An 11,547-nucleotide genomic window follows, 5' to 3' on the forward strand; every position below is an offset into this window, starting at 1 on the left:
CAGGCAAAAGCCTGAAATTCTTCAAGCAGCTGCTGATAGTTTCCACTTCTCAAAGATACATGGCGCTCACTACAGAACAGCCTCAAATAGCCAGCTGTCTTGAAGTACGGTTTGGTTTAGTGAGATTCAACATTTTTTGACATCAAGTAGCTACCTCCAAGCTACGTCCCCAGCCCTATTTTTTATCCTTTATTTTGAAACAGGGTCTCACTGAGTTGCAGAGGGCCTCACTCGGTGGCTGAGGCTGTCCGCGAACCGCGATTCTCCTGTGTCTCAGCCTCCCAAATGCTGGGATTACAAGCGTGCGCCACCACACCCAGTTGTCAAGTAGCTTATGTTTATATAATTGTATTAGTGCATTGTAATTACACATCTCAGTGAGGCTCAGTGTCACACACACACACACAAACACACCTCCTAGTGTGTCTCTGTGGGAATCCCGCTTCCTCCTCCGTGCATTCAGTGCAGGTGGCAGTAACAGCTCACCTGTGGACGTGGACAGCGGCGTTGGCGCTGTCTCCTCCTTCAGCCCCGTCTCCCACGCCCACCTCCCTGGCCCCCCTCCCCGCAGGTCTCCCTCCCCGCGCCTCCGCGCCATGGCCTGTTTCCGTCTGGCTTCCCATCTGGAAACATGGCTGACTCACTCAGGTCCTCCAGCTCATCCATTTCCCTGCAAATGACATAATCTGTTCTTCTTTAGAGCCGAGCAGAACTCGTGTGTGTTTAGAGCACGTGTTCTTCATCCAGCGGATGGCTGCTGGGTCCGGTTCCATGACTGATCTACTGTGAATTGAGCTGCCATAAACATGGGCACGCGCGTGTCCCCGTAGGATCCTGGCTGTAATTCTTTTGGAAAGACACCAGGAAGTGTCTGGGTCCTATGGCGGGCCCATCCCTAGTTTTTAAGGAACCTACATGCTGATCTCCACAATGGTTGTGCTAACGTACAACTCCACCGACAGCGTGTAAGAGCTCCCGTCTCTCCAAATTCTCACCAGCACTTGTCAGTGTTTGTCCTCTTAATGATTGCTCTTCTAACTGTACTGTGCTTAAAGGGAGAGGCTGAGAACATGTACATGTTGACATCATGTAAGAGAAGCAGCCGGGCATAGTGGCACACGCCCGTAGGCCTTTACTTGGGAGGTTGAGACAGGAGGATTGCAAGTTCAAGGCCAGCCTCAGCAACTTAGAGAGCCCCCCCCCCAACGACTTAGCAAGAGCCTGTTGTAAAATAAAAAGGGCTGGGCAGTAGCTCAGAGGTAGAATGCCCTAAGTTTTAGCCCCTGTCTCCTCCAAACAAAAATACAACTAAAAAAAGAAAGAAACATATCCATGATACGCAAAGCCACTACAGGAGGACGACCAGGCCCCAGCCGGTGATAACGCAGGCCCACAAGCCCAGAGGCCGGGGAGAGATGGGGATCTACCTCCCCGCCTGCCCCAGGCCCACTCACAGGCTGAACGCCACTCTCGATAAGAACGCGGTGTGCTGGGCCTCCTGACAAGAGATGTCCGAGGGCGGAGGTAGGAAGGCTGCTGCCCGTCGGCCGTGTCCAGGTGTCCTGGTCACTCTGCCCTCTGTCCAGAAGAGCAGAGTGGGGAGGGCAGCCGGCCTCTCGCTCTGACTTTGCTCCTGCTGCCAGTACGGCTTTTTCAGCAGTTTTCAACTCCCTGGTCGCTCTGAATCTCCCGGCGAGCACTCACAAAGCATTCGCCTTAGCAAAGCAGCAACGTGTTCAGAAGTTAAGGGCTCAAGCCACCAAGAAGTCCTCAAGAAGTGACTCCGCAAGTGTGCGTTCCCCAGGCAAGGCGCGAAGGCCCCACGAGGCAGCGTGCAGGGTGGAGGGGTCCGGGGAGGGAGTCCCGTGTACGAGCCAGGCCAGCTCTGGGGCCTCCCTGGCACCTCTGGGACCTCCCTGGCACCTCTGCACGCCTGGCACGTCCTAACTGCACTACACCGCTGGGGAATAGCACGGCCCAGAGGGATCAGGACCAGGCCGTTATCATCATCGTCATCATCATCATTATTACCATTATCATCATTATTATTTGGTAATGGAGACGGAACCCAGGGACATTCTACCTCTCAGCTACACCCCCAGCCCAATTTTATTCTTTTATTTTGAAACAGGGTCTCCCTAAATTGCAGAGGACCTCACTAAGTAGCCAAGGCTGGCCAAGAACCTGTGATCCTCCTGTCTCAGCCTCCCAAGCACTGGGATTACAAGTGTGCGCCACCACACTCAGCTCCCCCACTCTAATCCTAATTTTAGAAGATATTATAGACAAGCATCTCAAAGGTTTTTAACATGAATTAACTTCAAATTAAATTTTTAAATATTAAAAGTCCCATGTAGTGATACGTACTTGTAATAGTAGTTCTTGTGAGGCTGAGACAGGAGAATCTCAGGTTCAAGACCAGCCTCGGTAACTTAGCGAGATTCTGTTTCAAAAAATAAAAATAGACGGGCGTGGTGGCGCACCCTTGTAATCCCCGTGCTTGGGAGGCAGAGACAGGAGGAAATTTTTAAATTTCCAAATTTAAAAATATAAAATAGGTCTGGGGGTGTAGCCCGGAGGTAGAAGGGTTTCCAGGAACCCCAGTACCACCAAATAAATAAATAAATAAATAAATAAATAAATAAATAAATAAATAAAATAAAAAGGCTGAGGCATAGCTCAGAAGTAGAACACTCAGAGTTCAATCCCTAGTACCATAAAAATTATACATATAAAGCATATTTTTTAAAGAAAGGTAATTTATTTATAATAGGGAATGTGCTGGTATTGGGAAATGGCTTTGGAAAAATGTATTGAAAAATAGCTTTGCAGGGCGTGGTGGTGCACGCTTGTAATCCCCGCGCTTGGGAGGCAGAGACAGGAGGATCGCGCTGGTTCAGAGCCAGCCACGCTGGCTTAAGAGACCCTGTTTCCAAATAAAAATATAAAAATAGGTCTGGGAGTGTAGCCCGGACATAGAAGGGCTTCCAGGAACCCCAGTACCACAAAAAAAAAAAAAGAAAGAAAGAAAAATAGCTTTGGTGCAGTGCAAAAATACAAAAGACTTGTTAGCCCAGGGCCTTCGTGTTTTAAAGACACGTTTACATAATAAATAAATTCTAGCAGATAAGCTAAAACTCCCCAAGGACCAGGAGGACGGCATCTCTGACTTTGTTAAACCTACACCTGCTTTCGGTCAGGAGCAAGTGGAAAACTAAACAGGATGCGAGCTAGACCATAATCAAAAGGCTTGCCCCAGGATGGGCGTCCGCGCCCAGGGTCACGAGGAGTACTGCTGGGCAAGACAGAAGATAACAAATCCTTATAAAAACGGTTCTGTATCCAAAAGCTCCACTGTCTTATTTTCAAGGCTGCACTCCTCCCCTCAGTGCCGTGTTTTCCTGTCCCTTCTTTCTACCTTTGTAATATTAAAAATTGCCTAAACTTGCAGCCTAGTTCTGGCTGTTCTTTCCTCAGGTAGCTGACAACAAGAGCCGCGCCCACGTGTTCACCGTCACCGGCGTCGGCGCCCATCGGGCTCCTCCCAGTTTGGGTGTGGCGCCGCTACGCTTTATCTCCACTTAAAAAACAAAAACGGGCTTTCACTAAGTTGTTACATCTCTTAGAGTCTTGCTTTATTGCTGCAGCCAGGTTCAGACCTGTGGTCCTCCCGTCTCAGCCTCCCGAGTACTGGGATTCCAGGCCTGTGCACCACACTCGGCTCACATCTACTTGTTTATTTATTTCTTATTGGTGTATTGTAGTCATACATCTTAATGGAGTCTACTTTTAGGCAAGGACCGTTACTCCGTGAAGTGTGTGTGTGTGTGTGTGTGTGTGTGTGTGTGTGTGTGTGTGTGTGTGTTACAAACACAAACTGCATCAAGATGGCCCCCAGTGTTCTCCTAACGAGTCGAGTCGGCCCGCAGCTTCCCACCAAGCGCCCTGGCCTCCCTCCGCGGCAGGATCACCCCGCGGCCTCACTCACCAGGGGATCCCCGCCCTGGTACGCCCCATCAGTGCCCGTCCGGCTAGTCCTCCTAGCGGGGCCCAGGGGCGGAGGAGGAGACGCGCCCTCAGCTCACAGGCCTTCAGCCCCCACCTGGGGTTGGGCGCTGGAGAGGACGGTGCACAGGAGGCCCCGGCTGCGCTCTGCACGCTTCTGAAATCAGCCTGTGGCTGCGTCTCTGGTCCCTGGCGCCTGATCTGCAGAAGCCAGCCACCCTGGACACCGTCGACGCAGGGTGTCCACGGGCTCTGTGGGTGGCATTCTCCGTTTGCAAAATGATAGACTGTCATTGCAAAACCTGTTGATGCTGTGTGTGTGTGTGTGTGTGTGTGTGTGTGTGTGTGTGTGTGTGGTGTGCGCGCGCACGTGTGAGAGACAGAGGATTCTACCCTGGATACCTGTACCTCTGAGCTACACCCCAGCCCCACTTTTTTTGAAACAGGGTCTCACTAAATTGCTGAGGCTAGCTTCCAACCTGCAATCCTCCTACCTCAGCCTCCCAAGTTTTGGGATGACAGGTGAGCACCACCAAGAGTTTATCTGTTTCTACAGGCGCACTGATGCCCGGCCCCAGGCCCTTTGCTTACAGCCAGACAGCCTGCAAATATCTAGGGCTTAACTAAAATCCGTAACACTTAGCACCTTAATGCCAGGACTTCCAGAATTCTCCAGGCTTGGGGAAACAAAGGGGGTAGGCGGGACAAATAGCAACTCGGGTCTGGCCTTCCTTGCTCAAGTCTGCAGCCTCCTGTCTGCTCACCTAGAATCCAAGGATGTGGCATTGAGTGAGAAACGCCTGGAGTTTCTGAATGGTTGAAAATAGAGTTGGGGGTTTCGGAGGGAGGTAAAAACACCACCCGGGTTGCCAGAGACCGCTGCTTTATTCGGACCCGGCCCCTCCAGGGAGTCAGCCGGCTGTGGAGAAAGGGACCGACGGGCCACGCGCCTGGAGAGCCGCGCACAGTCCTGATGGCCGGCGGAGTCGCGTGGCGGATTGGAGGCGCCGTGTTTTATAGGCAGCCAATCCTCATTCTCACGGTTACCTCCGTTTCTGGCGTCCGCGGTTCTGCCTCCTGTTCCATTGCGAGATCATGTGGTGGCTCGGAAGCACCAGTGTTTTATAGGCATGCCGATTCTCAGTTTCCCTCTGGCCCTCGTTCACCCCTCCTTCCTTCACTCACTCAATCAGTGGAGCTGGAGCTGGGAGACCAAGAGCAGGGCACCAGCGCGTAGCAAGGAACATCCCAGAGGGAGGCACAGACCAGGCCTGCGCCTGGAATCCCAGCCTCGGGAGGCTGACGCAGGAGGCTCCAAAGTTCAAGGCCGGCCTGGGCAACTTAGTGAGACCTCGTCTCAAGAGAAAAACAGCTCAGGCCAGCGTGGTGGCGGCGCAGGCTTGTAATCCCAATACTTGGGAGGCTGAGACAGGAGGATCCGGGTTCCCGGCCAGCCTCAGCTACTTAGTGAGGCCCTCCACAACTTAGTGAGACCCTGTCTCAAAAAAAAAAAAGACAAAGGGCGCAAAAGAAAAAAGTAGAGTGCCTCAGGGCTCAATCCCTAGGATTGAGGCAAGAGAGACAGACAAACTGAGGCCCACATTAAATTTTTAAAAAGAGCAAAATTCAATATGTGTGATATGCAACGATTCCAAAGAGCATCATGAGGCCAGAGCAAGAGGAGACCGATGTCAGCTCGTTCGGGTTTAACAAGGCAAGCACATAAATAAATCGGTGTTTTCAAATGCAATGGGAATTTCTGGACACACAAACAAGAAACTCTTCATAGTCTTTACTGAGCAAAGAAGACTATCAACTTGGAAATCTGTATCTAGAAAAAAAACTTTCAAAAAAGCAAACAGTCATAGTCGGTGTAGTGGCACACTCCTGTATTTCTAGTACTTGGGAGGCTGAGACAAGAGGATCACAAGTTCGAGGCCAGCCTCAGTAACTCACTGCCACCCTAGCGAGACTGTTTCAAAATAAAATTAAAAAAATTAAAAGGGCTGAGGATGTAACTTAGAGATGAGATGACTCTGGGTTCAATTCCCAGTACCAATTAGGAAGGAAGGAAGGAAGGAAGGAAGGAAGGAAGGAGAAAGAAAGAAAGAAAGAAAGGAAGAAGGAAGAAAGAAATAGAGAAAGAAAGGAAGGAAGGAAGAGAGAAAGAAAGAAAGAAAGAAAGAAAGAAAGAAAGAAAGAAAGAAAGAAAGAAAGAGAAAGGAAGGAAGGAAGAAAGCCATTATAAAGAAGACATAGTTCCCTATAAAGAAGTCAGAGTTCCCTGTAGAAACTGACGTTTCCCTCTCCTTTTCTCTTCCCATTTCCCAAAGCGACAAGGCGACACGCGTGGCATTTGTGAAATTTCCCGGAAGCCAGGCGCGGTGGCACACACCTGTAGCCCAGTACTTGAGAGGCTGAGACAAGAGCATCGCAGGTTCAAGAACAGCCTCAGCAACTTAGACCCTGAATACTAATAATTTTCTGTGCCCCAAACCCTTACCGCAGACCAGGAAACTTGACCTGCTTGAACGTGGGCTGATGGTGAATGGCCTGAGCCTCAGCGGCCGCCGGGCTCCAGCGGCGTGTGCCCACCGGGCGCGGACAGCCGAGCAGCGGGTGACGCGCTGGTCCACGGAGCTACCTGGCGGTGCGCACAGGGCACCAGCAGAGCGGGGCCGCGTCGCTGAAGTTCTGGTCGACGTGCTCTGTGGATCTTGACTTTATCTTCTTATGTAAAAGCCCCCGGTGGAGACCGAGCCACGGGTCACCCAGAGAGCCGCAGGGTGCTTTCACATCCGAAGTCGCTCTGTGAATGGAGACAGACAAAGAGACGTCTACCAGGCCCTGAGACTGACGGGCAGTCGAGGCCTGGCCACGTGGGTGCGTGGAGCTGGCCTCTGCTGCCCAGCGGGGAGGGACCCTCGCAGGACACAGAAGGGACCTCGAGCTGACCTTCCTCGGGCCCAAGTAAACAGCCTTGTGTCATTATTTTAATTAGATAATTTGATCGGTTGTGATAGGCTTTCTCCACATGGGCAAAAACAGGCTGAACTGCCTCGGGTGTGTGATCTCGAAAAGGTCCAATTTTTCCACTGACTCCTGAGTATAAAAATAAAGGAAAGCGTAGGAAGAGTTCTACCAGTTCCGTTTCTTTATGTAATATCATTGACTTTTTTCTGAAGTTCTAAAGAAGAAAACAATCCTCAAAACTTACTATATTTTTGTTGTTGTTGTTGTTCGTACTGGGATTGAACCCAGGGCCATTCTACTACTGAACTAAACCCCCATTCCTTTTTGCTTTATTTTGAAACAAGGGTCTCACTTATTTGCTAAGGGTCTCAAAACTGCCTTCAAACCTACAATCCTCCTGTCTCAGCCTCAGCATCAGCATTACAGGTGTACACTCTCACATCGAGCTGTGCGTGTGTGTGCGTGTGTGTGTTTGTGCGTGTGTGCGTGTGTGCGTGTGTCCACACACGTGTGTTTGGCGTTGGGGATGGAGCCCAGGGCTTGGAGCATGCTGGACAACTGCTCCACTGCTGAGCTCCACACCCAACCGCAATACTTTTAAGAAAGTTATTTATTTTTCTAATCTTCATAAAACACCATGATTACCAAAAAGACCTGTCATGCAGCTGTGCCTTTGCAGAGACAGGCCCGTGATGACAGTCGGTCAGCCCAATCTCGGGGTTCCTGGCGGGAGGATTCTGGGAGGAAGGGGAGAGGCCGGGAGGGGAAGAAAGGGCGAGGAGAGAGACAGGAGGAGAGGAAGGAGGGCTGGTGCTTTGGTTGTCAGAAGGGCACGATGATGGAAAAACACATTTTGACAAGCTTCTCGTGTCTTTTTGGAACTGACATAATACCCCTGCAAGCGAAGGGATCAAACACACACGGCCCCGTGGCCAAAGTGGTTTCCAGGAAGGCTGTTTCCTCTCCTGCGAAGTGCCTTCTGACCCGATAGGATTGCCAGGGGCTTCCGGCGACTGTCTCGGGACACTGCGTGGGGCACCTCGCCCTTCCAGGCCGCTCCAGCCGCTGCTCAGGGGAGACAGCTGTGGCCGTGAACACCTCCCCTGGCTCAGGACCCAAGAGCAACGTGTTTCTTTTTACGTATATCTTTTCATTGGCTCACTGTAACGATGCATCATCCTTTGCTTTAAATCGATGCAAACAGCCGGGCGTGGCGCACGCTTATCATCCCAGATTCGGGAGGCTGAGACGGGAGGATCCGGGTTCGCGCACAGCCTCAGCTACTTAGTGAGGCCCTCTGCGACCCAGTGAGACCCTGTTTTAAAATAAAGAATGAAAAATAGGGCAGGAGGTGTTGCCCAGAGGTAGAATGTCCCTGGGTTCCATCCCCAGAACCCCCCCCCAAAAAAAAGACAGAAACATCCACGCACCAGCACTTGGCGTTCCCTCCGCACCCCGCCCGGCCCCCGTTCTCCCTCCCCGGACACGTTGGTGGGATTGGAGGTGGCACCTTCGGGTGTGGACACCGCGTGTTTCCTCCCGCCCGTTACTCTTCTACCAGGCTCTCTCCCCGTTCATCTGGAGTCTCTTTCTCTTATTTTCTCTCTAGCTTTCACACATGACGGAAAGCCTACGGCCCCTGACGTGTGGGACTGTGCGCCCTCACTGAACATAGTACTCTCCGGTTCCATCCATTTTCCTGAAAAATGATGAGATGTGTCCTTCTTTATGCTGAGTGACACTCCACTGCGTGTCCGTGTCACGTTTTCTTTAGCTGTTCCCCTAGAGACCTCGCTTGGTCTCGTGACTGGCTGTTTAGAACTGGAGTGCTGTGAACGTGGATCTGGTGCCTGACTCGAGCGTTCTGGCTTTAATTCTGGGAAGCCACTGCGGAGTGGTGGAGCTGGGTCCCATGGTGGGTCCGTTCTAGGCCTCTGAGGAGCCGCCACGATCCCACCTATGGTGAGTAAGAGTGCCTGTGTCCCCACTTCCTCGCCAGCAGTTATCACCGTTCATAATGGCGTTCATAATGCCGCCATATTACCGTTCATAATGCCGCCAGCAATTATTACCGTTCATAAGAAATACAAATAGCCGAGAAATAGTGAAAAATGTTCAAAATCATTAGCAGTGAGGGAAGTGCGAATCCAAGCCACACCGAGATTCCACGTAGCTCCAGTTAGAACGGCAACCATCGAGAATTCATTCCATACCGGTGCGGAAGCGCCTGCCTGTGCCCAGTACTTGGGAGGGTGCAACAGGAGGATTGCAGGTTCGAGGCCAGCCTCGGCAATCTAGAAAGAGCCTCAACAACATTGACTTTGTTTCAAAGTAAAAAGTAAAATGCGCCTGGGAGTGGAGCTCAGATGTAGACCGCCTCTGGCTTCAACCACGAAAAAATAAAAAAATTTTTTTGCTCCAACTTTCCTCTACCCAAGCGATCAGAGCCCTGAACTTTTATTTGCTTTCTTGTTCCTATTAAACCTGGAGCTCATTTTATGAATGAGATGTTGCCCTGGAGATCTGTGTCAGCCTCCTCATTTCTCAGCAAACAAATGGCTTCTCCATCCCATGGGCCATCCTCTTCAAGAAGAACAGATCCAAGGAAAACAGCGGCGAGAACGAACAACCCCAGAAGCGTGGGTCTTGAAGAAGACCAGCTGTGGCCGCAGCTGCCTTTCATCTTGTCTTCCTGGCTAAGAACAGAGGCCGGAGCTGGGAGTGGTCGCTTGTAATCCCAGTCCTTGGGAGGCTGAGACAGGAGGATGATAGGTTCGAGGCCAGCCTCAGCAATAGAGTGAGACCTTTGGCAATTTAATAAGGGAGGTAGAGTGCTTCTGGGTTCCATCTCCAGTACCAAAAACAAACAAAAAATCCAGAGACCTGGACTTCCTGTGTGCCAAGCCTTGATCACTGCCAGCGTAACCAGATTGATTGACAGCTTTACCTCAGGTTGTGAGTTCAGGTCCATGCAAGGGTTTCCAGTAAACACTGAGAAGCCGGCAGAGGCGGCCTGCCATGGGGTCCTGGCCGTTTCTGTTGGGCATGCCCCACCATGACATCTCCTCCCGTCTCGTTTGCCTGCCAAAAGAAGTGTAACAGAACCAGAAGCCATAGAGAATTATAGCACAGGGGATCTTGTTTTCCTGTGAGGTGCTCTCTGGGATTTGGCTTGGCGATCGAAATTTAATGTATTAACACCATCACCGTCTTTTTTTAAAAAAAAAAAAATCTACAGTCATGCTCCTCTTCATCCAGCATTTCACTTTCCAAGGTTTTAGTTATCCATAGTCAACCGCAATCCAAAAATATTAAGTGGAAAAATTCCAGAAATAAACAGCTCCTGAGTTTATTTGTGGTTTCGGGTTTTGGTTGTGTACCGCTGGGGATCACCGCGGGAGCTTACCCGCGGGCAAGGGCTGCACCTCCGAGCTGCAGCCCGCAGCTCTGTGTGCCGCTCTGAGCAGCGCTGTGAGCTCCTGCCTGCCTTCCAGCGCTGGCTGGGACAGGAATGGGCCTCCGCGCAGTGTTTCCACACAGTGTACGCTACCCTCTAAGTAATATGTCTGGACCGAGGAATAGAAAGCCACTGGAAAGGCTGTCTACTGATGAAGAAACTGAAGAATTAAAGACGTTGGCTAAGGGGAAGGACAACATTCAAACACACCTTTCTTTGCAGGAGCCCGGCCGCCTCTAAAGATGCCCAACAGAATCCCTTGTTCCTAAGGGGCTCACTAGGGTGGCAGTATCAGTGGTTTCAAGTAACTCCTGGGAGTCTGGGCAAATATATTCTGTGAATAAGGGAGGACCGCTCTGTCCCTAAAAAGCACACTGGGTGATTCTGAGGCATCCGTGACCCACTTGGAAATCCACAGAGAGGAACGTGTGTTTGTCCTCGCCGACACTTTCAACAGAGAAGTGGGGCTCTGAGATGCACATGGTGGAACCTTCCTTTCCACCGAACCCTGATGCTCTCCCAAGCGGTGTAACTATCTGCAGGGAAACATCTGGGGGTGTTTCTGGAGAGGCCAGGCTCTGGAGCTTCAAAGCCCGCTCCCGGCTGCAGGGAGGGGCTTCGTGCTTTTCCACATGCCTCTGCCCTGCTAAGCATAAACCCAGCTCGGTTTTTATTATGCCGTCTCTAACTGAATCACATCCTCATTTATTTAATTCAGAAACAATCAGCCATCCTGAGCGGCTCCCTGGCAAGCTTGCCCCCAGCTGGCCCCAATTTCCAGCGAGCCTCAAGAGGGGACATGTCAGAAACCCCCTCCCCAGCCAGCCAGCCAGCAGCCCCCACGGCTCAGAGCATGCCTGAGTCCACAAGGTAAAGATACAAGCAGGGCAGGCAGGGTGGCCCAGTACTCGGAAGCAGAGGCCGGAGGATCGCAGGTTCCAGGCTAGCCTCGGCAACTTGAGACCCGACATCAAAATAAAAAGTCTCAGTTTTTAGCTCAGAGGTAGAACACCTCTGGGTTAAACCTCAGTACCAAAGAGTAAAAAATCCTGCGGCAAGTGAAAACGCAGACGCAGGGACAGAGAAGCGCTGGTCCAGGTGTTTGCCCTTTG

Source organism: Muscardinus avellanarius (assembly GCF_963383645.1).
Source record: "Muscardinus avellanarius genome assembly, chromosome: 17".
Lineage (NCBI taxonomy): Eukaryota > Metazoa > Chordata > Mammalia > Rodentia > Gliridae > Muscardinus > Muscardinus avellanarius.